At 41.9% G+C, this 24,194-nt stretch overlaps 1 non-coding gene and 1 pseudogene across 1 annotated transcript; both read right to left on the bottom strand.

The window, feature by feature from the left end:
• LOC133825263 (asparagine--tRNA ligase, cytoplasmic 1-like) overlaps positions 1-23,888 on the bottom strand; it is a 44,629-nt pseudogene extending 20,741 nt beyond the window's left edge.
• Positions 11,202-11,308, bottom strand: LOC133827857 (small nucleolar RNA R71). Its single transcript, XR_009890507.1, has one exon. It is a non-coding gene; the product is annotated as a small nucleolar RNA R71 (small nucleolar RNA).
• Positions 23,889-24,194: the final 306 nt, after the last annotated feature.

Raw genomic sequence — 24,194 nt, 5'->3', positions numbered from 1 at the left:
AGGCAAGGGAAAACTTGATCAACCCTGACTTGGAGAGCTCTGTGAGTAGAATGTACATGACCAGCTGCTCAGCCGCCACGGTTGAGAGGATAGCAGGAACAGAAGAGCTATAAATGTCTGTTTTGCCTTAGAGTGGCTGATGGTAGTTTGTACTGTGGAAATTTTGTAAACCAACTTTTGAACACTGTTCCTTTTCGGGATCCCATAAGTAAATCTGTTTGAAAATATGAAATGTGTCTTTTGAGACCAAAACCATTTTAACCCTAGCACATTTATGGATTAGTGACACGTTTTGACTAAATGACTTGATTAGCAAGTCCTGTACCTTTATAAGTACACAGTGTAGCGGTCCTGGCTATCCAGGGCGTTACAAAAACCTTTTAACCCTAGCTCATTAATGGTTTTAGCAACACATTTTTAACTAAATGACTTGATTAGCAAGTCCTGCACCTTTATAAAATACACAATGTAGCGGTCTTGGCTATCCAGGGCGTTACAACTTGGTATCAGAGCGTCCTAGGTTTAAGGGTTCCTGAAGACCGGCTGGACATGTACATTCGCTGCTAGAGACAAGCTCAATTTAGGGTTTGGTAATATGTATATGTGCTTATATGCTTGTATGTTTGGAAAGAATTATGATTGTTGTTATCTGTTGGATTTATAGGAAGCATGAGATACTGATAGGGCCTAGCCCTTGACTGTTGTGTGATAATATTGAGGCTTGCATATTAGCATTGTTGTGCATGTGAATGAATATCTGAATGATTCTCAATTATTGTGTGGTGACGTTGGGGCATGCTTATTAGCAATGTCGGTGCATGTGGATAAATGCTTATATCTTGGTTGTTTGTGATTGATTATGTTTCATTGGTGGATTTTGGAGAAGCTTTTACCTTGTCATCATGGTCTGATTGTCGAGTCATTAATTGCAGATTGACTTGGATAGTTATGTGTCCAAGAAAATCTACGCGACTAGCCAGCAGTAGGTCTGGGACCGGAGGTGATCACTAGGGCCAGACTCCTCCGCCAGTCCTTGAAAACTAGCAGCAACTTATGGCAGATATGCAAGCACGACTACAGAGCCAGGATGAGCAGATTCATATTTTACGACAGCAGGCTCCATCAGGGGGTGCTTCCCCTATTGTGCCACCTACAGTGGTACTAGTTGTACAGCCATAAGAGATTGGGAACAGATGGGAGCCATTGTATGAGCAGTTCTGAAAGCTGCATCCCCCAACTTTTGAGGGAGGACCTGACCCACTGAAGGCCGAGCAGTGGCTGACTATGATTACTACTATCCTGGACCTCATGAGGATAGAAGGACATGACAGAGTGGACTGTGCCACATATATGTTGAGAGAGGATACCCGCATCTAGTGGGAAGTGGCATCACATACCAGGGACGTCACTGCTTTGAGTTGGGAAGGATTAAAAGATTTGTTCAACCAGAAATATTACAATGTTGCCATCCGGCCAACAAAAGTTAATGAGTTTGTGGGTTTGGTGCAGGGCAACATGACAGTTACTGAGTATGCCCTAAAATTTGCACCAGACCTTGTGCCAACAGATGCAGCCAGGCAAGACATATTCATTAGGGGGCTTAATGCTATGATAGCCCGGGATGTTAGGATCACAACGGTACCTGGGGGAACAATTTATGCCCAGGCCGTTGAGAAGGCTCTTACCACTGAGGAAGCAGAGAACAAGATTTGGAAGGAAAGTACAGTGAGGTGCGAGGGTTGCAGAGTGGTGCCTCCTTATTCCAGGTCAGGTAGGGGCGGAGGCCCCAGTGATTTTAAGAGAAAGACTCCTGACACTTCGACCGCTGCTGGTCCTGATAGGAGGGGTCGGGGTGGTCGGGGTAGCCGTCAGGGCGGCGGTGAGGCGTGGCGGAGTTATCCAGAGTGCCCGAGGTGTAGAAGATGCCATCAAGACGAATGTCGGGCCAAGGCTTGCTATGTGTGTGGAGCAGTGGGGCACCTCAAGAAGGACTGCCCAACAGTGAAGATAGGGGAAGTAGGAAAGGTGGACAACTTGACTCCAGCTCGAGTATTCACCTTGACACAGGCAGAGGCCGAGGCTAGTTCCTCGGTAGTGACAGATCAGCTTTCTAGGGCTGGCTATCCTTTTACTGTATTGATTGACTCTGGTGCTACACATTCATTTTTTTCTAGTAAAGTGATTGATAGATTGTGTAGACCTAGTGAGTATCGAACTGCAGGGTTTGGGACTTTATTGCCTACAGGGGAACTGGTAGTTTGCAAGAGGTGGATTAGGGCACTGACAGTGATGGTTGATAGTAGGGAGCTTTCGGTAGATCTGATTGAGTTAGACATGGAGGATTTTTACATGATCTTAGGGATGGATTAGTTGGTCAGGTATGGGGCTACTATTGACTGCAGGAAGAAGATGGTGACTTTTGAGCTTGAGGGCGAGGATCCTTTTGTCTTCGTGGGTGCAATATGTGGACCTCACGTACCCATGATATCAGTATTGAAAGCTAGAGACTTGTTACAGGGTGGATGTATAGGCTTTCTGGCTAGTGTGGTGGATACTACCATGGTTTTGCCAGTGGGGCTGGGAGAGACCAGGGTGGTTTGTGAGTTTTTGGATGTGTTTCCTGAGGAGCTACTAGGATTTCCGCCGCGCAGGGAGATTCAGTTTGTTATTGAGTTAGCACTGGGGACAAAACCAGTATCAAGAGCACCATATAGGATGGCACCAGCAGAGTTGAAGGAATTGAAGATACAACTACAAGAACTTCTGGATTTGGGATTCATCAGGCCTAGATACTCTCCATGGGGCACTCTAGTTTTGTTTGTTAAGAAGAAGGACGGGACTCTGAGAATGTGCATAGACTACAGGGAATTAAACAAGTTGACCATCAAGAATAAGTACCCTCTACCAAGGATCGATGACTTGTTTGATCAGCTCCAGGGAAAGACAGTGTTCTCAAAGATTGATCTTCAATTTGGTTATCACCAGCTGAGGATCAAGGACGAGGACATACCGAAGATGACCTTCCGAACGTGGTATGGACACTATGAGTTCTTGGTCATGTCTTTTGGTTTGACCAATGCCCCGGCAGCTTTCATGGATTTGATGAACAGGGTGTTCAAGGACTTCTTGGATCAGTTCGGCATTTTCTTCATCGACGACATCTTAGTGTACTCCAGTTCAGAGGCAGTGCATGAGCGACATCTTTGACCGGTCTTACAGAGGTTAAGAGAGCATTGATTATATGCCAAGTTTAAGAAGTGTGAGTTTTGGTTGCCAGAAGTGACTTTCCTTGGGCATATAGTTGGCGCAGATCGGATTAAGGTGGACCCATCCAAGGTGGAAGCAGTGACAGATTGGCCGAGGCCAAGGAATGCCTCAGAGGTGCGGAGTTTCCTCGGGTTAGCGGGTTACTACAGGTGGTTTGTAGAAGGATTCTCGAAGATTGCTTCACCGATAACAGAGTTAACACGGAAGAATCAGAGGTTCGTTTGGTCAGAGAAGTGTGAGAACAGTTTCCAAGAGTTGAAGCAACGACTTATTACTACACTTGTGTTAAGTCTTCCTTCGGAGGAAGGAAAGTTTGTGGTATACTGTGATGCATCGAGGATGGGCCTAAGTTGTGTGTTGATGCAGAATGAGAAAGTTATAGCGTATGCATCGCGGCAGTTGAAGGAGTATGAGCAGCGGTATCCTACCCATGATCTGGAACTAGAAGCAGTGGTGTTCGCACTGAAGGTGTGGCAACATTATTTTTATGGGGAGAAGTGCGAGATATACACTGACCATAAGAGTTTGAAGTATTTCTTCACCCAGAAGGATCTAAACATGAGACAGAGGCGTTGGCTGGAGTTGGTTAAGGATTATGATTGTGACATTCTTTACCACCCAGGGAAAGCCAATGTTGTGACAGATGCATTGAGCCGGAGGGGCTCGGGGCAGATATTTAGTTCTATTCAGATCTCCAGCGAGTTAGCAGATGAGATGGCTAGGGAAAGAATAGAGCTAGTGGTGGACCAGTTGGCCAATATTACCTTGCAGTCGACCTTGCTAGAGCGGATCAAGGAGGGTCAATTAGTAGACGCAGAGTTACAGGAAGTTAGACATCATATCTTAGTAGGGATAGCTAAGGACTTTGCTGTTTCTGAGACTGGTATTCTTTGCTATCAGGGGCGGATTTTTGTTCCGGCAGATGAAGGAATCAGGCGAGAGATACTAAATGAGTCTCACACTACGCCATTCTCACTTCATCTGAGTACCACGAAGATGTATCAGGATCTACGGACATTATATTGGTGGCCCGAGATGAAGAAGGATGTAGTGGAGTATGTGGCCAGATGTTTGACGTGTCAGTAAGTGAAGGTTGAGCATCAGCGACCAGCGGGATTGCTTCAGCCTTTGGGTATTCCCGAGTCGAAGTGGGAGGACATTACCATGGACTTTGTGGGAGGTCTACCAAGGACAGTGGGAGTTTATGACTCGGTGTGGGTAATAGTGGACAGATACACCAAGTCAGCTCATTTTCTGCCAGTAAAGTCGACTTACACAGTGGAACCATATGCAGAGTTGTATGTGAGGGAGATAGTTCGTCTCCATGGGGTTCCTAAGTCTAGTGTATCTGATCGAGACCCTATCCTTACCTCCAAATTCTGGGAAGCTCTGCAAAGATCCATGGGGACTCAGTTGAAATTTAGCACAGCCTTTCATCCTCAGACTGATGGATAGTCTGAGAGGAAGATTCAATTGTTGGAGGATATGCTTAGGGCGTGTGTGATTGACTTCGAGGGATCGTGGAGTAAGTATCTCCCATTGATTGAATTTTCATATAACAATAGTTATCAGTCCATGATTGGAGTGGCCCCTTATGAGATGTTATATGGAAGGAAGTGTAGGTCACCCATTCATTGGGATGAGATGGGTGAGAGAAAGTATTTGGGGCCACACATGGTTCAGAAGACAAGTGAAGCTATTGAGAAGATCCGAGCCAGGATGCTGGCCTCATACAGTAGACAGAAAAGCTACGCTGATCCCAAGCGTAGGAACGTGGAGTTCCAGGTTGGGGACCACGTGTTTCTATGAGTCTCACCACTGAGAGGGGTGAGGAGGTTTGGAGTAAAGGGCAAGCTAAGCCCTCGGTTTTTTGGACCTTTCGAGATTCTGGAAAGGATTGGACAGGTCGCTTGCAGGTTGGCCTTGCCACCGTCATTGTCGGGAGTTCATGATGTATTTCATGTCTCTATGTTGCGGAGGTATGTCTCCGATTCGACACATATGCTTAAGTATGAGGACTTAGAATTACAGACAGATTTCTCCTATGAGGAGTGACCGGTTCAGATTTAGATCGGAAAGACAAAGTTCTACGGAATAAGACGATTCCATTAGTTAAAGTATTGTGGAGAAATAGAGTTAAAGTATTGTGGAGAAATAGCAAGGTCGAGGAAGCGACCTGGGAGCTTGAGACAGTGATGCGGGATCAGTATCCCGAGCTATTCAGGTAAATTTCGAGGACGAAATTCTCAGTAGGAGGGGATAGTTGTAACGAACCAAAATCACTAATATGGCTTAAGAGCCTTGATTAGTGTGCTGGGAGGGCATAATTGGTTTATGTGTGAATTTATTAGTTTAATGCGTGATTATATAATAAGCATGTTTGTATGGTTATATGAATGTAAATGTGATTATATGCTATAATTGTGGGGACCACATTATTATGTGGATAAATCTGCAGCATGTGACTTGAGGCGATCCTAGGGAGCTAGTTAGCGGGAAAGTCACAACGAGACCTAATACTTGACTTGGGGCAAGTCAAGAGGTATTTCAGGTATTGAATGGTTATTTAGGTTATCGGGTTATGAGAATAAATAATTGGAGTATATTTGAGGTTAGGAAGCTTAGGTGGGAATACTGGGGAATTTACCATTTTGCCCTTGGGGACGTTTCCGGTACCCCGAGCCTCGGGATTGACTTAATTAACTAAGATTAGACTAAGTAAAACACAGAACACAGTGGAAACATTAAGAACCGACCCTTTTCTCTCTCTCCCTTTCTCTCTCAAGGAAACTAGAGGAAACCAAGGGAATTAAGCTGGAATTCAGAGAATTGGAGCTATAATCCAGGAGATTAGCTCAAGAATTAGCTGAGGATTCAATCAAGAATTAAGGTAAGTCACATGCTTTGTGCATGGTGGTTAAATTCTATGTTTATGGCTGAGTTTGAGGTGTTTATGGGTTTTGATATTGAAGGATTGAATTGAAGCTTGGAACTTGGGAGTTAGCTCATAAATCTTTAAGAGAGTTGGCTCATCAAGGAAGGTAAGCTCCAATTCATGATTTCGTGTTTGAATTCTGAGTTTTTATGACTAGTTTTAGTGTTCTTGAGTGTGTGAGTTTTAGAAATTGAAAAGGGATTTTGATGAGTTTTTAGCTTAGGTTTTTGCTGGCTTATGCTTCTGAAATCATGCAGGAATGTTTGTGATAATTGGGGTATATTATTGGGATGGTTTTAGATGGTTTTGAGTGAGGTTTGAGAGTTAAAATGGAGGTTTTTCTGGGTTCGAAGGGGTCGGGCCGCGGCATAGTTCTTGGTGAGTCACGGCCCTCTGAGGCTGATGAATGCTGAGGAAGGAGGGCGGGCCGCGGCATGGGGCTTGTAGGGCCGTGGCCCGTGTCTAGTTCTGGGTGTGGATGGGCTTTTGTTATGCCACGGCATGGGAAGCTTGAGCCGCGACTCTTAAGGGAATTTGGGATTTTGGGATTTTAAGCATGGGAATTTAACCTAGGGTGCTCGGGATCGAATCTACTACCGTGTTTGGTGGAATTCAATGTTCTGGAGACTAGAACCTTATCTAGATGCCCTTTTACGATTATTAATGGTATCCCTTATCTTGGTTGTGACTAGGTATAAGCTAGGGGCTCGGGAAATGGATCGTACTCAAGAGGCATCTCACGTAACTAGTACACTTGGAAACTATAGGTAAGAAAACTGCACCCGGTTGTGGATTTATAATGGGACTTAGGGTTCCCTGTTTTGTATGCTTTGTGAATGATGATATTATGCCATGTAAATAGTAAACAAACGGCCTAAGAGTGCTGAAGTTTACATTAGCGCACAGGGCGCGGCTCGGCCACTGGTAGGTGAGGACAGCTTATTATGTACTGAGCTCGGTTTAAGCGGGCGTGAGCCAGTGGGGTAAACAGAGGGTGCGACCTAAGGTGTCGACCCTGATTATCATGTGATTTGATTGATATTATTGAATGGTGGATTTGTCATGCTAAATAGCTGAGTGTTGATTGGCTGAATCTTTGGTTGTATCTACGTGCTATGTGATTAATGTGGTATGTTAAGTGTATGATCATGCCTAAAGGGTTATTCAATTGTTATGAATGTTTGTTATATAATGTTATGTTTTCTTGTTGGGCCTTGGCTCACGGGTGCTACGTGGTGCAGGTAAAGGCAAGGGTACGCTTGATCTGCACTGATTTGGAGAGCTCTGAGAGCATAATGTACATGATCAGTTGCTCAGCCGCCACGGTTGAGGGGGAGACAGGAACAGGAGAACCATAAATGTCGGTTTTGCCCTTAGAGTGGCCAGTGGTTTGTTGTACTCTGGAAATTTTGTAAACTAACGTTTTAAACATTGTTTCTTTTGGGATCCCTTGTGTAAAATATTTGATTATATGAAAAGTATCTTTTGAGACCAAAACCTTTTAGCCCTAGCTCATTAATGGTTTTAGCAACACGTTTTTAACTAAATTACTTGATTAGCAAGTCATGCACCTTTATAAATACACAGTGTAGCGGTCTTGGCTATCCAGGGCGTTACAGGACAAGTGATCACAAACTAGTCTCCGATCACTTGGGGGGCATGGAGATAGGGCAGCATCACGCCTCGGAGGGAACGCCCTAGGAAACTGATAACTCTACAAAATAGAGTTATTGTACCATAATTTATATGCTAATTGTTGCTTAGTTCTTGAATTTTTAATTGATTTATTAAGTTTTTAAGTAATCTTGAATTTATTGAGTTTATTTTGATTTTATATATTTTTGTGTGTTTTTATAGTTATTTTATTATAATATGTTGTGGTTTAATTATTTGAAGTTAGTAGTATTAAGATTAGAAGTAAAAAGTTGAACTTTTGAGCTTAAGTGTTAGGTAAATTAAGTTTTAATTAATATTTCATGAAACTTTTATTGTATAATTTATTATTGAAAATATTTAGTTTTAATTTAATTTATGTTTGTTTTATAGGGAATTTTTTGTATTTTATGCTCTTGAAAAGCAAGGAAAATGATGAAAAAAGTAGCATTTTTTGTGAAAAAACAAAGAAAAGTGGCATTTTCTCAAAGGCCCAACAGCAAGACAGCCATTCGGCCCAGCCACCAGAGGCCCGCCTGGCCCATGCCTCCAATTCCAGCTGCCAACACACCTCTACCTTCACCAGCAGCTGCCTCTTGATGCCCCTCACGCCTGACTCCAACAGCAGCCTCCTTCAGCACTTCCAGCCCACCGTGTGCCTGCCAATCCAGCTGGCCCAATCTCACCAAACCATCCCTCTACTTCCCAACCGAGCCCACCATTGCAGCAGCCAGCTTCCCACACCCACAACTCTCCTCTCCCAGCCACCTTTGTATTTTTTCTTGAGCCCATAAATAGCTCAAGTGTACTCTTTGTCCCCTATGTCCAAAATGCCAACTTTTTACCCATTTTTCTACACATTTTCACCACAACATCATCATTACACCCTAAAATTTACCTCTACATACCATATTTATTTTATTTAATTAATCTAATCAATTTAATTAATTTAAATTGATTATTTTAACAATCTCATTTTGGCTATAAATATGGTATTTCAAGACCATTTGGGGTGTGGTTAATTTTTGGTTACCATCTTCTTTTCTCTCATTTTCTCTCTTCCATTTTGGGTTTTTCAAGAGCATTTGTAAGTATGTATGTCATTTATTTTGTAATTTCTACTCTAGTTATGTGCTTCTAATCTTTTTCATAAGATTATTAAGATCATGATGAAGCAACTTGTAACTAGGTAATATTTATGTTGTATGTTGATTTCCCTTGTAATACAACAAAGTTTATGGATTTTTCTTCTTCATATATGTCTTTTATCTTTAATATCTCATATTTTTTATTGGTAGATAATATGCACTTTGTTCTTCATTTCGCAAAAATATAATATTATTTGGGTAAGATGTGTCATTAATTGTACACATCCATGCTTAGAACAAAAATATTATGTTTTTCCTTATAAATAATGTTATTTTATTTTTTGTTGTTTCATTAGGTTGATTCACATTAAATACTTTGAAATTATAATTTTTGAAAAGTGAAGAAAAATCTTATCTTTTTAGAAGTAATTTGTGCTTAAAATTATAAATGTATTTGGAAAATGATAGTTTGATTTATTTTAACTATCACTAAAACTTGGGAATCAATATACTAATAAATATTATTAAACTTACATTTTGTGGATTCTAGTATCTTAATAATCTTTCCTTTTAACACTTATTTTAAAATCCTTATTGAGTTATTTTCATTTTCTTAAATAGCTTTATTTTCAATCTTTTATTTTATGTTCATAACATTAAAACTCATCAATCTTTGAAGCTAGGTTAGAATTTATTAATTTTGGTTTAAAATAGTTTTCTTTTTTATTTTAGAAAACTCCCCTGGGTTCGATCTCGTGCTTACACGAACACTATATTCCATATACGATTCGTGCGCTTGCGAGTATAAATTTTTAAAACATACCCGTTTTTGGTCCATCAAGTTTTTGGTGCCGTTGCCGGAGGGAGTTGCAAGAAAGGAAACAAAAATTATCTCAAGGTTAGTAAATTCTTCTACTAGTTATTTTAATTTTTGCACTTTAAAAAAAAAGAGAAAAAAAATATATGTATATAAAAATATATATCTATAAAAAAAAAAGATAAAAAGAAAATTTGGGACGGTTCTACCACCCATAAAAAAAAACTCACTTATATATTTATATTTATTATTTTTTTTAGTTGACGACACTTGTGCCTCCTATCTATCTTTTTAATTTTTATAGTCAATGGCACTTGTGCCTCCTAATTTTGTTATAGTTTTTATTCCTTGTATTTCTTTGTTAGTTGACGGTACTTGTGCCTCCTAGCATTTATTGTAATTTTCTTTATTTATCTTGTTGTTATTTTTATTTAATTATTGCAAGTTACTAGTTGATGAAAATTTTGCCTCCTAGTCTTTTATTTTATGTTTTAGTTGATGGCACTTGTGCCTCCTAATTTTTACCTTATTTTTGTTATGGTTGATGGCATGCTATGCCTCCCTACTCTTGCCTAATTTTTATAGTCTTATTTAATTTTACCTTATTTTCTTTGTATGTTATCATATTTTAGTGTAATTGTGAAAAATACCTGGAAAAAAAGAAACCTAAATCTTGTCCTTCCACCATAAGCAATTTTCGCTTAAAGGAAATTTGAACAAAATTCCCAATCCGCCTCTACTAATTAACCTCGGGGAGTTGTTAGTAGTACGTGAGTAAGTGGAATCAAATAGGCCTGGGGACAAGTAAACCATAAAAATTATATTGTTGTGAAATCTCTAAAAAAAAATTTTTAAGTATGCTCTGTGGTTGCGGTGTTAACTGATTTTCCACATCAGAAAATTGCTTGTTTGAGATTATCCTTGTTGCCTTGTTTGTGAAAATTGTATGCATCATTGGGAACGTAATTCTAAAAATCGATTAGTAAAAAGACGCTTATCTTTGTTTGAAATTGAAAGTGTTAGTAAAAATTTGAGCATCATGGAACCAATTGCTAATCCTGTTGATGAAAATGTTGTGCCTGAAAAAACTTTGCTTGAATATTTTGCACCTATTTCATCTAATGCTCCTTCATGTATTGTTCTTCCAACCACTTCTGCTACCCATTTTGAGGTTAAGCCATCAATCATTCAATTGTTGCCATCTTTTTATGGGTTAGATAGAGAGGATCCTTACATGCATGTCAAAGATTTCTTAGAAATTTGCTCAACATTTAAATTTCAAAAAATTTCTGATGAGTCGGTCAAACTAAGATTGTTTCCTTTTTCATTAAAAGACAAATCAAAATCTTGGTTAAATTTCCTTCCCACGGGGTCTATAACTACATGGGATCAACTTTATAATAAATTCTTGCTGAAAATTTTTCCTATGTTTAAAACTGATAGTCTAAGGAGAGAAATCTCCGAGTTTTTAAAAAAATATAATGAAGAGTTTTATGAATGTTGGGAAAGATTTAAAGATTTATTATTAAAATGTCCTCATCATAGTTTTGAAAAATGGAGACTTGTAAAATATTTTTATGATGGTTTGACTCCCTCTAATTGTCAAATGATTCAATCTATGCATACTGGAAATTTTTTAAAATTTCAAGGACAAGAGGCGTGGGATGCCCTTGAAGATTTATCTGTCAATTCACAACAATGGAATTATTTTGATCCTAGGTCTAGGTCAACTAATTCACCAAAAAGAGGAGGAAGGTATGAAATAAAATAAGAATTAGACTTAAGAACATCCTTAGACAAATTAGCGAGAAAAGTAGAAGCTTCAGCCATAAGCCAAACTATAAACTCTCCAATACAACCAAGAAAAGATGTTTGTTCTATATGTTCTAGTCCTTGCCATAATGCCCAATCATGTCCTTCCTACCAAGAAGCCTTTTCTAAGGAGGCCAATGTACTTCATGCTTATGGGAAACCAAATGATAGCTCATTTTCATCCATCTACAATCCAAATTGGAGAAACCATCCGATATTTTCATGGAGACAAAACCAACCCCAAATGAATCAAGGGCACCAATACAACACACAAAACCAAACTCATGCCCCACAAAATCAACCATATCCTCAACAAAGGAAACCTTCCTTAGAAGATACTTTACAACAATTTATGCAATCCACTCAACAAATCCTACAAAATCAATCTCAATCAATTACCAAACTCGAGACACAAGTAGGACAACTCGCCACTGCTTTAGTTGATAGACAAAAAGGAACATTCCCTAGTCAACCTATCCCTAATCCAAAAGGTCAATATGAGATAGGAAAGTCTAGTCATAATAGAGAAGTCAAATCAATTTCAACTCTTAGGTTCGGAAAGAACATTGTCAAACCCGATTACATACCTGAGGTTGAAAAAGAGAAAGAAAAAGAAAAGAGTCAGCCTTATAGTTCTAATGCCAATGACTCTTCGAACAAGGAAACTCTAATCCATCCTTTCATTCCAAAAGCCCCATTCCCACAAAGATTACTTCTAATTAAAAAAGGCGGCCAATATAATGACATCTTAGAAGTTTTAAACAAGTTAGTATCAATATCCCTTTCTTAGATGCCATTAAACAAATTCCTGCCTACTCTAAATTTTTAAAGAATCTTTGTACTGTTAAAAGAAACACTAATGTTCCTAAAAATGTGTTTTTAACTGAACAAGCTAGTTCCATTATTCAATATAAGAGTCTTGTTAAATATAAAGATCCTGGGTGTCCCACAATTTCATGCATTATTGGTGATCATTTTATTAACAAAACTTTACTTGATTTGGGTGCTAGTGTGAATTTATTGCCTTATTCTGTTTATAAGAAACTAAGCTTGTCAAGTGGAGTAAGCCTAGTGTCGCCACCCCGAGAATAGAAAAACCTAGGAAACTAGTCGAGTCTAGCCTAGAAGACTAAGCTTGTTCCAGGCAGAATAGGGCTTATCACCTAGGAGTTAGATAATCTTAGTAGCATGAGAATAGAATTTTGTCACCTCTCGTGGACACCGAGCCCAAGGAGCTCTGACCAAGTCTCTTGATCTAGAGATACAAACAAAAGACCGAGTATCCCGTACTTGGTCCCGGGGCAGACTTGGGATGCCTCCCGTGGACATTGCGCTCGAGGAGTTTATGCCCAAGTCCCTTGAATGCCTCGAATATTATAGCATCAGGAAACCCATGACATGGGGAGCTTGGCTAGTCGACGAGTGAAGCACCCCTAGTGTCGCGGGATCCCATAGCTAGAAAACCTAGAGAAATCCCAGTGTAAAAAGTCCAGTAACGCGAACTTAGAGATTTAGGCTACCTCTCAATGACAGCGCACGCCCGAGGAGTAATAACCAAATCCTAATCTTTGAGATGGGAACAGACTTCTGAGTCATTTGTACTCGAACACCTCATTAGCATCACCTCCCGAGGACATCGAGCCTGAGGAGTCGTGAGACAATCCTAAAAGGCGAACGGAAGCTCTGAGATATACACTTGGGGAGCAAGAATCGTAGGGACTTAAGAACGCAGAGTTGTGTTAAACCAATGCTAAATTTTGCGTTAAAGTTACTTCTAGGACTACGAGCCTACAAGAGACAATAAACGCTGAATCAAGTATTTAAAACGGTTTGAGTTCTTGTTCTCGTGGCAGTCATGCTACGTTGAATTTATAGAACTGGGTGTTTAAAATTGTTTGAGATTTTGTTCTCGTGGCAGTCATGCTACACTAAATCTATAGAACCAAGTGTTTAAAATGGTTTGAGTTCTTGTTCTCGTGGCAGTCCGACTATGTTAAATTTATAGAACCAAGCATTTAGAATGGTTTGAGTACTTATTCTCGTGGCGATTAGGTTACTTAGAGATTTAGGTTACCTCTCGATGACAGCGCACGCCTGAGGAGTAATAACCAAATCCTAATCTTCGAGATGGGAACAGACGTCTGAGTCATTTGTACTCGAACACCTCATTAGCATCACCTCCCGAGGACATCGAGCCCGAGGAGTCGTGAGATGATCCTAAAAGCCGAACAGAAGCTCCGAGATATACACTTGGGGAGCAAGAATCGTAGGGACTTAAGAACGCGGAGTTGTGTTAAACCAATGCTAAATTTTGCGTTAAAGTTACTTCTAGGACTACGAGCCTACAAGAGACAATAAACGCTGAAATCAAGTATTTAAAACGATTTGAGTTCTTGTTCTCGTGGCAGTCATGCTACGTTGAATTTATAGAACCAGGTGTTTAAAATTGTTTGATTTTTTGTTCTCGTGGCAGTCATGCTACGTTGAATCTATAGAACTAAGTGTTTAAAATGGTTTGAGTTCTTGTTCTCGTGGCAGCCGACTACGTTGAATTTATAGAACCAAGCGTTTAAAATGGTTTGAGTACTTATTCTCGTGGCAATTAGGTTACGTTGAATTTATAGAACCAAACAAAATAAAACAGTACCTAGGGTTCTGGTTCTCGTGAATGCAATATTACAACGAACTAAAAGAATCAAATGAGTCTAAAAGTAGTGCAAGCTGCATAGATTTTAAATGGAAAAATAGTTACAACTATGCTCGGGGGCTCGAGCGTTGTGTGTCTATACCCCAATAAGCTATGGCACGCATGCCTACTCAGTTTAAAAAGAAAGAAAAAAAGAGAAATATTAACAGTTACTGGGGCCCTTTGCTTGGGGACACCTCTACCACCAGCTCGATCACCAGATCAGCTTCGGGAACGCGACCCGCTGCCAAGGCATCTTTCTTCTGAGCTGCCTGGGCAGTGTCTGCCTCGAGACGTGCCTTGAACTTTGTCCTCATGTTGGGATCCTCTGTGAACGAGAGATCCATGTCTCTGTTGCTCTACCATGCAACGAAGAGCATGGCCTCGCCATCACATCGAGATCTTTGGATAGTTCTTCGATGATTCTCCCGACTTTCTCTAGCTCATTGGCACAGGCTAGAGACTCGACCCCACTTAACCGGAGCTCTTCGCGGACCTTGGACAACTCCTCTTCCATGGACTGGGTGTGCCCTGCGGCATCCTCTAGTAACTTAGAGGATGTTTCCTCCAAAGTAGACAACTTTGACCGCTCGGTGGCCAGTAGGCCCTCCACCTCAAGGACGCGGGCCCTCGTGTCCTCCACTTCTTTTTGGACCTGGGAGTGTTCCCCAGGGGGACTACAGTCTCCTGAAGTTGGACAAGTTCTGTTTGGGCCTGAGCCAACTCCTCTTGAGTTTTCTTCAGCTCAAGAGACCGCGTAAGCACAAGGTCCTCGAGTCGTTGAGTGAGGGTCCCAGTCTATAAAATCAGAATACCAAGTCAGTCGAAGAAACAGAAATACACTGAACTTTGGCAAAAGTTAGAAGACTTACCCTCAAGGAAGAGTGATGACTAGTGGCGACCAGTACGATTTCGTTGTCGCTGTCGCATCGGGCAAAAGTGCTAGCGGGCATTTCGCATAGGGACACTGTTAGTCCCTGCAGGAGCTCTGTGCCGAGTGGAAGGGCCCTATCTCCTATTCTCCCCATGAGGAGAGGTTCCAGCTCTTCACGGAAAGGAGGAGCAAGGGCTTCCTTTGGCCAATACTCATGTAGATAGTCGGCTAGGATTCAGTTATCTCCATTGCCCTCCCCGACGCAGGCATTGTAGTACTCGACGACCTCCCTGTGCAGCTCTGATTCATCTCCTTCAAAATGCTCCGGGAAGATGACCAACTGAGGTACCCTGGCTCGGGAGGACTAGGAAGGGACTTCGTTACCCTTCTCAGAGAAGCCCTCATCCTAAGGGGAGGAGGCCTTCAGGTCAATGACCTCATCGGCAGCAGCTGTGCTCGGGGCAGAAACTGGTGGTACAGCCGTAGAGGACGCTTGAGCAGTTGATGCAAATGTAGGTGCTACTATTTGAGCTGTTAAGGCATCTATCTCAGAAGGCTCGCACCCTCTTCTGTTTCGTCTAAACCAGGTCAGAGAGGCCCATATTTTCTACACAAAGGAAACAAATTGGTTAGTCCCAGAAAAGAAAGAAACCACAATAGAAAAAAATAAGACCCAAGTATAAAAATCCTCGAGAGTCCCACCACGATCAGGCTCCTCGGAGTGGAGGACAAAATGAGCGAATTCGTGTATAAGTCAACCCATCTCCTGTGTTAGATTTGTCTTGTATTGACAAAACCAGGAGGCATGTATGGCCGTCATCTCATCAAGAGGCACGAGGCCTTGGGGGTGCCTCTTTCTCTTTGAGTTTCATAGAAACGCGTCAATGAGGTCCTAGTAATCTTGATACTCCTCCTCAGACCAACAACGCTTCAAAACTTGGCCACACTCAAGAAGGGAGGGAGAAAAGGACGAATGGTGGGGACTAGTTCCCTCCCCTACACGCCTAGCGTAATGAAGAATGATCAGAGATTTACCTTGAGGCATGGAAGACGATTTGATCCCCGCCTCGAGCTCTGCCTTGAGCTCTTCATCTTCCCTCGCCTCCGTGACTGCCTTGATAGCAAGGACGTTCTTCGCATGCTCCTTGCGAAGACGCTGCTGGTATTGATGCTGTGCCTTGGCCGCCATGTACTCCGTATGTAGCCTCGCCTCAATTCGAGATTTCTTCGAATCCTGAAATTGTGTTAAGACTACCAGATTTATGCTCTGCCCCACCTGTAGTAGCCCATACTGTCTAAGACGGGCATCGGTAATGAGGAGGGGGAGTTCTAGTTCCTCGTTGTGGAGGGAGCCTATCACCTGAAGCCTTTTGTCAAAGGAGTCAATGAAAGGAGTGTGGTGATACAAACCTGATTAAGACATGAAAAGAGATAAGTCGCGAGCTAAATACACTTATGCAAGAGCAATACTTACCTAGGGTGGTGAAGTCCAGAAGTAGAGTGGGATTGGATCTCGTTGGGAAGCCATCTGCCCAAAAGAATTGGTCTTTGTAAGCCTGAATATGGTTCACATTGCTGCACGGGGCTTTATAGCCTTTCCATGGACTTGTGTGCTTCATCAGGGTGTAATATCCCCCTTTTTCCACCTTCTTTGAGCATTGCAGAAAACTATAGATATATAGTATTTCAGCAAGGGATGGAGTGGGCCAATTCTGCATTTTGTACAGAATGTAGAGCCCTGTCAGTACCCGATATCCGTTCAATGACAGTTGGAATGGAGCTATGCTGATGAACTTAAGGAAGTCGACATAGTATAGGTGTAGTGGCAGGGTTGCACCCGCTTGGAGATGTGAAGCACTCCAGGGCCTGAGCCCGTGAATACTTTCATGTGCCCTCTCATCCTCTCGAGCTAAGCGTACTAGTATTTCACTGTCATCTACCCCGTAGTTGTTGAGTATTTTAGCCAAGGCACCCCTGTGCCGTAGCTTGCTTGGAATGTCTTCTGCCTCGAATCCTATGGCAGGATATGGGGTGTTCGATGGTGTCAGACCAACGTTGGCCTCTTCTTCCGAGAGGCCAGCTCTGCGAGGCCTCACCATTGCCGGCTCCAAGCTCTCTCGTACAACAAGAGCTTGGCTGCTACCAGCCACTTGCCTCCCATTCTCGGTGTCAAACATGTAAAAGCCTTGTTGATGGTGTTGATAGAGCTCTTCAGACATCTAAAACAAACACCAAGCAGTTAGCGTTCTGACCCGAAGGAAGTTAGCCCAAAACAAGAACCCCTAAGACTATTGCTCGAGGAAAAAGATAAGGAAAGAAAACTAATGATATTAGGGTGTCCTCAGAGCCAGGCGCCTGGCGTCGAAGACACCAATGGAAAAGATGAAAACCATCGAAGAAGATGAACATCACCGGAATCTGGAAATTTTCCAGATTTCGGTTGAAGGCCCATAATGACGAGAAAAGCCCGAAAACACTTCATAACATCTAAATGAGGAAATTAGGCCATTTTCGACTACAAATAAGGCAAAAACAGCCTCTAAAAGGCTTGAAAAACAACTCCTAAGCATGCATCCTAAATTCTCAAACATGCACAAAAAAAGTCATAGTTTAAAGATACTTACTCAAAATGTAGCGTCGGATGGTGCTGAATCGAGTATGAGCTCTGAAAAAATGCTTGCCATTTACCCAGAAGTATGAAGATTCACACCAATCGTCTAAGGTGACAGAGAAATTAAAAAAGGATGCAAAACAGGGAAATGTTGGGAAGCCGAGAGAAGTTAGAGAGTAGAAAGCACAGGAAATTCGAAATGAGCTTGAGTAGTGTGGAAAGTTGGTTCTCGATCTTTTGTATGCCCAATGCTTGGGGATAAAGTAAGTTCACCCCAACCGATGGATCACCTAGGATATAGGTAATCGAGAGCAATCCAAGGGCCAGGATCCCAAAAGGTGCGGATCGTGAACATTGGAAAAGGAAACCCTCGAGTACAGGCTGAAAGGACACCTAAGGTACGAAAAAGACGCTTTGGGCCGTGGACATGACCCTTCATTAATGGAACATATTGATGGGCCCAACCATAGGGGCTCAACAAGTGGTAAGAAATCTCGTAGTGACGTCAGAAGAAGTCCAAGCAAGGATTGCTTGATTTCTCCCCAGTTTTAAGTCTCCACTGTCCGAGCATGAGTAAAGATTTGGGGGGCAAATGTTGTCCGTGATTTCACCAAGGGACACGTGGTGATCAGAAATCGGTGTGGTAAGGCCATGTCCCACATGCTAGTAGCCGGACGCAGATATATTCAAGTGAGGCCACCCCCCGAGGTCAATCCTCGGAGGGTGAATATCTCGAAAGAAGGCCACGTCCCTCGGATAAAGACATGGCACAGATGACTCAATCTGAGGAATGCCCGAGGACTAGTTAACAGTCCTCGAGCTCTTTGCAAGCCATTGTCCTCTAGGCCAAGGATCTTGTCCTCAGGACTAGCCATGTGCCAACCAGTACATGTTTGCAGCGTTAGAGGATCGCCTGCCAACCTTTTTGGTGATTCGTCCACTGTTGTCGAGTGTACGACTCGAAAATTCACACTCCCACTACGCCGTCTGACACGGAAATATGGGCAGCATGCCCTGATGGTACCTGGGGTGTAACTCCCTACCACCTTAGAGCCGTTACTAAGTGAGTTTAAAACAGAAATTGTGCATTTAATTGACTCAAAGTGGTTTCTAAAACCAAAAGTGTAATTAAACCAGAGTTTAAGGCTGTATTCTTTTAAAATGGTCAACTTCATTGAAAACGTTAAATATAAAACATCTGGGATCCCAAAATAAGGTTTACAAAATGTTTACAACTCAAAAATAGATTTACACTTGATCAGCTATCAAAAGAATGGTTAAATACAGCCATATACAAAATGCCCCCAACCAAAGCAGTCGGGCAAGCCGAACATGTACGCGCCGCCCCCACGCTCTCCATACTCATGGCCGGTTGACTGACTCCTTGCTTTTACCTGCCACAGGAGCACCCGTGAGCCAAAGCCCAGCAAGAAAACCCAAATAGCACATAACATATGCAAATCAAATAGCTGGCATAATTCACTGACACATAGGAAAAACCATCATAATAAACAAGTACGGCCATGCCGCCCCCAAGGCCTTACCAAAGCCTGGAGTTTCGGTTCTCACCGTGAGGATAACTCATGTATCCCTTGGGTCCCACCCTGAATATAAGCATCCCATGTGCTGTGTGTTACTTTCGGCCCCACGGCCGCCCCGGCCTACGCCGTACTCGGCCCTTGCCGTTCATTTCATCATAATCACACATATAGTACATTCAAAATAAACATTCACACACATCACGGTTCATTTAAGGTTAAGCATTTGCACGTAATACAATCCGGGGCCATGCCCTACAATCACACAGTGGGGCCATGCCCTAATCTCGGGTGTTACGGTTTTCTTACCTGTATTCCGTGCTTTCCGATGCACCACAATCACGAGCACGGTCCACAAGCACGAGCCCCTCCGAAATCCTAGTCACAACACACATAAAACACTTTCAATACCAACCAAGCCTAGAACCACTTCTCGGGACCAATCCCGCACTCCCGGGACCTCTAAATCCATAAAGCAAAGTATCGGAACCATCCCCCGAGTCCCCGGGCAAAAGCCCCAAAAACTCAACTTTTGGGCTGCCAAAATTGCCTAGGGCCACGGCACACCCCTCAAGGGCCGCGGCGCCTAGAGCCCATGCCCCCATCCTGAAGCCTCCTCGCGCCGCGGCGCCCAAGAACAGGGCCGCGGCGCTCCATCGCGAACCCAGATTTTCTGGGTTTTTCCTGCATTCTTCCCGAGTTTTAACCTCTCCAAAACACCCCAAACCAATACCTAAACCCCAAAAGTCAAATCCAAACCTCATATGAACAATCTAACACCCCATAAACACTAGAATCAAATCTAAACATCAACACACTCAAGATCCACTCCTTTGATTTCAAATTTCAGCAACTAACCCAAAACTCAACCATGCTTAGCTTAGGCATTTAAATTCCTTAATTCAAAACAAAATCCAAACTTAAATATGTATAAAACCCTTACCTCAATGAAGAATCCACACAAAGTCCTTGATCTCCTCCTAGACTCCCACTTCTCCTTCTCTTCTTCTTCTTCTTCTTGCTTGCCCTAGCCTTTCTCTCCTCTTCTTTTCCTTCTCTTCTAATTTTTATCAAGACACTAAATGAGCCAATGCCCAAACCGTATACCCCATATACCCAGCTGAAACTTGCCTATTTGCCTTGCCAAAAGACCAATTTACCCCTTCCTAATAATCCCTCCTTAGCTAAACCTTCAAGGGCACTTAAGTCTTTACACTTTCATTTCAATTCTACCACTTTCCATCTTAAAACTTGTTACCCACAGCAGTTACAAACGGTTACCCAGGTTACCCAATTACCAATAACCAACCACTCATTCTCAACTCAACTTATAAGATTCCCAAAGTACCCCTAGGCTTTACCCGAGCCGGGTACAACATCCCGTTGTGACTTTTAGACTAAATGGCTCACTAGGACCGTCTCGATGCGTGCATCCTGATAAAAACATCACACTCACATGGCACCATTCACATAGTACAATTATCACAGATATGCCCAAACATGGCCAGATTACAATCATGCTCATTCTAAGACAATCAGGTCTACATGCATACTAATTCACATAGTCGTGCATCTCAATTAATCAACTAATCACATAACGTGCAATAAATCGTAATCATTCATTAAGCTCATTAAAGTCACACACAAAATCCCATCATGCCCTCCAGGCACACTTCCCCAGGCCCTTAAGCCTAAACACTGAATTTGGGTCGTTACATGGGGCATGTTTCTCATAAAGTAGGTACCTTTCTGCAGTGGGTCTCGTGAATCTCGTATGAGTCGTGATCTCTATTCAATGCAGTCCAATGCATTGAAGTGGTATAAATTCCCTAATATCAGGAAGAGTGTGTATTAATTATAGACGATTAGTATTAATGACCCCAACCTTTATAAATAGGGGCTGGGAGTCTCATTGTAAAGGGTTCGACTCTTTAGAGATAAAAATATCTTATACTCAGAGCAATCTAAACGCTGCTTGAGAATACACGATTGGAGCTTGCATCAACAAGCTTCCAATCCTCTTAATACTAGAGACTCGTGGACTAGGGCTCTTTTATAGCCTGAACCATGTAAAACCTTTTGTGCTCTTGTTAATTATTTCTTTAATATTTCGTTTTAAGGTTGATAGCGAAAAAGGTCGTCAACACTACCTTATTCTCAAACTGCTTGCCATTCTTCACAGCCTCCTCTACAAGATCTGCTTTCGTATATGTTATTTGTTCAAAGGGGGTTGAAGCAACCATTTTTAATCGATTGATGCAACCTTTATCAAAATTGTCAGCCATAAACTCCATATCATCATAGCAATTGTCAACTAACCACTGGCAAAGAAATCTCACATATGCCTCTGCTCAGTTCACATCATCCTACTCATATAGGAAGACTATAGGGTCTTACTTAGCAGTGTTATATTTCAGATCGACAAAGGTGCATTGACAACATAGATTTTCTTACACACGTACCTTATTTTAAATTTTCCATAACCATTATAATATACGAAACAATCTTGAACACAAGATAAAGGGAATACAAAGGAAAGAATAAACAAGGCCAAAGAGTAAGGACAAATAACATAAGTAAAAGAAGCTATTGCTAAGAGGCAAAGCATGCTTAAAAGTACAAGGCAGATATGTTATGTCCATAGCTTTGTACAAAGAAGTTGTGATACGCTGATGTATATGATGGTTTTGAAAGGACAAGAAGAATTACAACAATACCATGTTTCTATAAACACAACAACCAAATCAACATTTTTCCTCAATTCAACCCCTACATAACTCAATCTCTAAAGAGGTAATTAAATGAAAATACTAGGAGGGAATATGAGAAAAATGATGATGAAATAATATAATAACTAACTAAAAACTGCATTCCTACAGCAAAAATAAATAAATAAAATTTGCATACTAAACAATATCTCATTTCTCCTTGACAACAAGCTAGGCAACTTCTAAGTTAGACACAATGGGGGAGGAATCTTAATGAGCTCCTTCTCTAGCTTTTTAGCTTCATTAATCAAAGTTGTCACTGAAACATTTCACCAACATTGTGGTGATGATTGGTGTGTGCACATAAAGAAAACTATGCTTTTGAAAAAATGTCTCGGTGGCATATGCAAGGGCATTTTTGACACGGGCAACTGCAAAAATCTAAAAATATGTACCAAAAATTAAAACTTTCATTTGAAACACATTGCAGAATAATTACTTTCATTGAATTCTACAACCTATTTCGTCCATTTTCCTTAAAATATTCTTTCTTTCGTAAACCAATAACAATTGTTGTTTGTTTCATTCTGTACGCCCTGGTTTTCCCACGGGCTGATTAGCAGGCCGAGCTACGGACTAATCACGATTAGCCCATTAACATCCCCAAAACCGGAGCTCCCATTTCAAGGTCATACCTTGTTAGCTCGAGCAATCCCTGAGGACTCGCCAAGGTTGCCCAGGACTGGGTGAAGGGATCCAAAGGCCGAAGGTCGAGTCAAGGGAGCAGCTCGTGGCACGAGCTGTGTCTAGAGCTCTGACCCTCTGAAGAGTCAACACACGCAAGATAAACGTGCATATATCTGACATCACATGTCCAATATCTCTCTGACTTCTCGGACACGCAGCAGGAACGTGCGTGTTCAGATATCCACGGCTGGGTTGGGTCGTGCGGCCCATTATCTCCTTACCTATCAATTTGACCATACTTATGTGTCAGGTTTAGGAATTAATCATGAATGTCACAGAGTTGATATGACATATAATAAGGTCATGGGATGACCTCCTGACCAACCTCCAGGTGCCTTCTCCTATAAATATGGAGAACCTGGGAGTTGATAGGGGTTGGGAAAAATAGTATATGAAGAGATATAGGCTTTGTAACCAAATACCCAGAATATATCAATAATATTGACTAGTGGAGTAGAGGGATTTTAACCTTCGAACCACTTAAAAACGTGTCTGGAGTCACCTAGTTCATTCTCTAAGATTCTGTATCTGCGACGGTTCTATATTCAGCACTAATCCCTTTCTCTTCTTCTCTTAATTACCTGTTGCCGAAGAACCGCGTCAACACATTCGAAATTGATTAATCAAAATTAAGCTAAATAACAAAATGTATTATTGTATTGACCCTGGGACGAAGATGAACAAAATCCCTCAAAAACTCAAGCGTGAGCCTTGTCTTGGGCAATGGGTACTTGGCCGGGTCAACTGGACCCACGTGAACTACCTTCTCGACCCGGAGCTCCACTTTATGCTTGGTCCCAACGAGGGGAAGTTTTAGAATGCCATCCACAGACACACATGTGTTAGTTGACACGAGCTGGCCAAGGTCGGCCTTGTCCGCCTCCATAATAACCTGTAGATTCCCGGGGCAAGACCCATCGTTGAGCTCCAAGAAGGAAAATGCGTCCTTGTTCGCCTTTCGACCAGTCTTGTCCCACCCGCCTATTCGTACACGTTCCCATACGAGTCTGGATCAGCCATCAGATTGGACATAATGGATCGAATCAGAAATCGGTCGAAGAACTCAGCTATCAAATCTTCATAGCTGGAAACTCCGTCGTTCGTGGTCATCTGGGCGAGCTGAGACGACAACGTCATTGAATCGTCTGCCATTGTCCCAGTGTTGGTCGAATCTGCCATTTGTTTTCTGAACGAATTTTGGTTATATAAGGTTTGTTTATTTATTTTTATCTGTCATTTAATTCCCATAAATTTCGTGTTTTTATTCAAAGTATTCCCATAAAATTTGAGAAAAGTTTTTCCCCGCAACATTTCAGTATAAAAACCATAATTATGAAAAAATTCCTAAGGAAAATTGGTAGGCACAAAACACGACAAGACATATGTCATGTTGGAATTAAAATATGGACTAGGGGTGCACACGGGTCGGGTTTTCGGGTTTCAGGTGCATCGGGTTCA

The sequence above is a fragment of the Humulus lupulus genome, chromosome 3 (genome assembly GCF_963169125.1).
Source record: "Humulus lupulus chromosome 3, drHumLupu1.1, whole genome shotgun sequence".
Taxonomy (NCBI): Eukaryota; Viridiplantae; Streptophyta; class Magnoliopsida; order Rosales; family Cannabaceae; genus Humulus; species Humulus lupulus.
The sequence above is the reverse complement of the archived record's forward strand: the minus strand, read 5'-3'. Positions and strand labels throughout refer to the sequence as shown.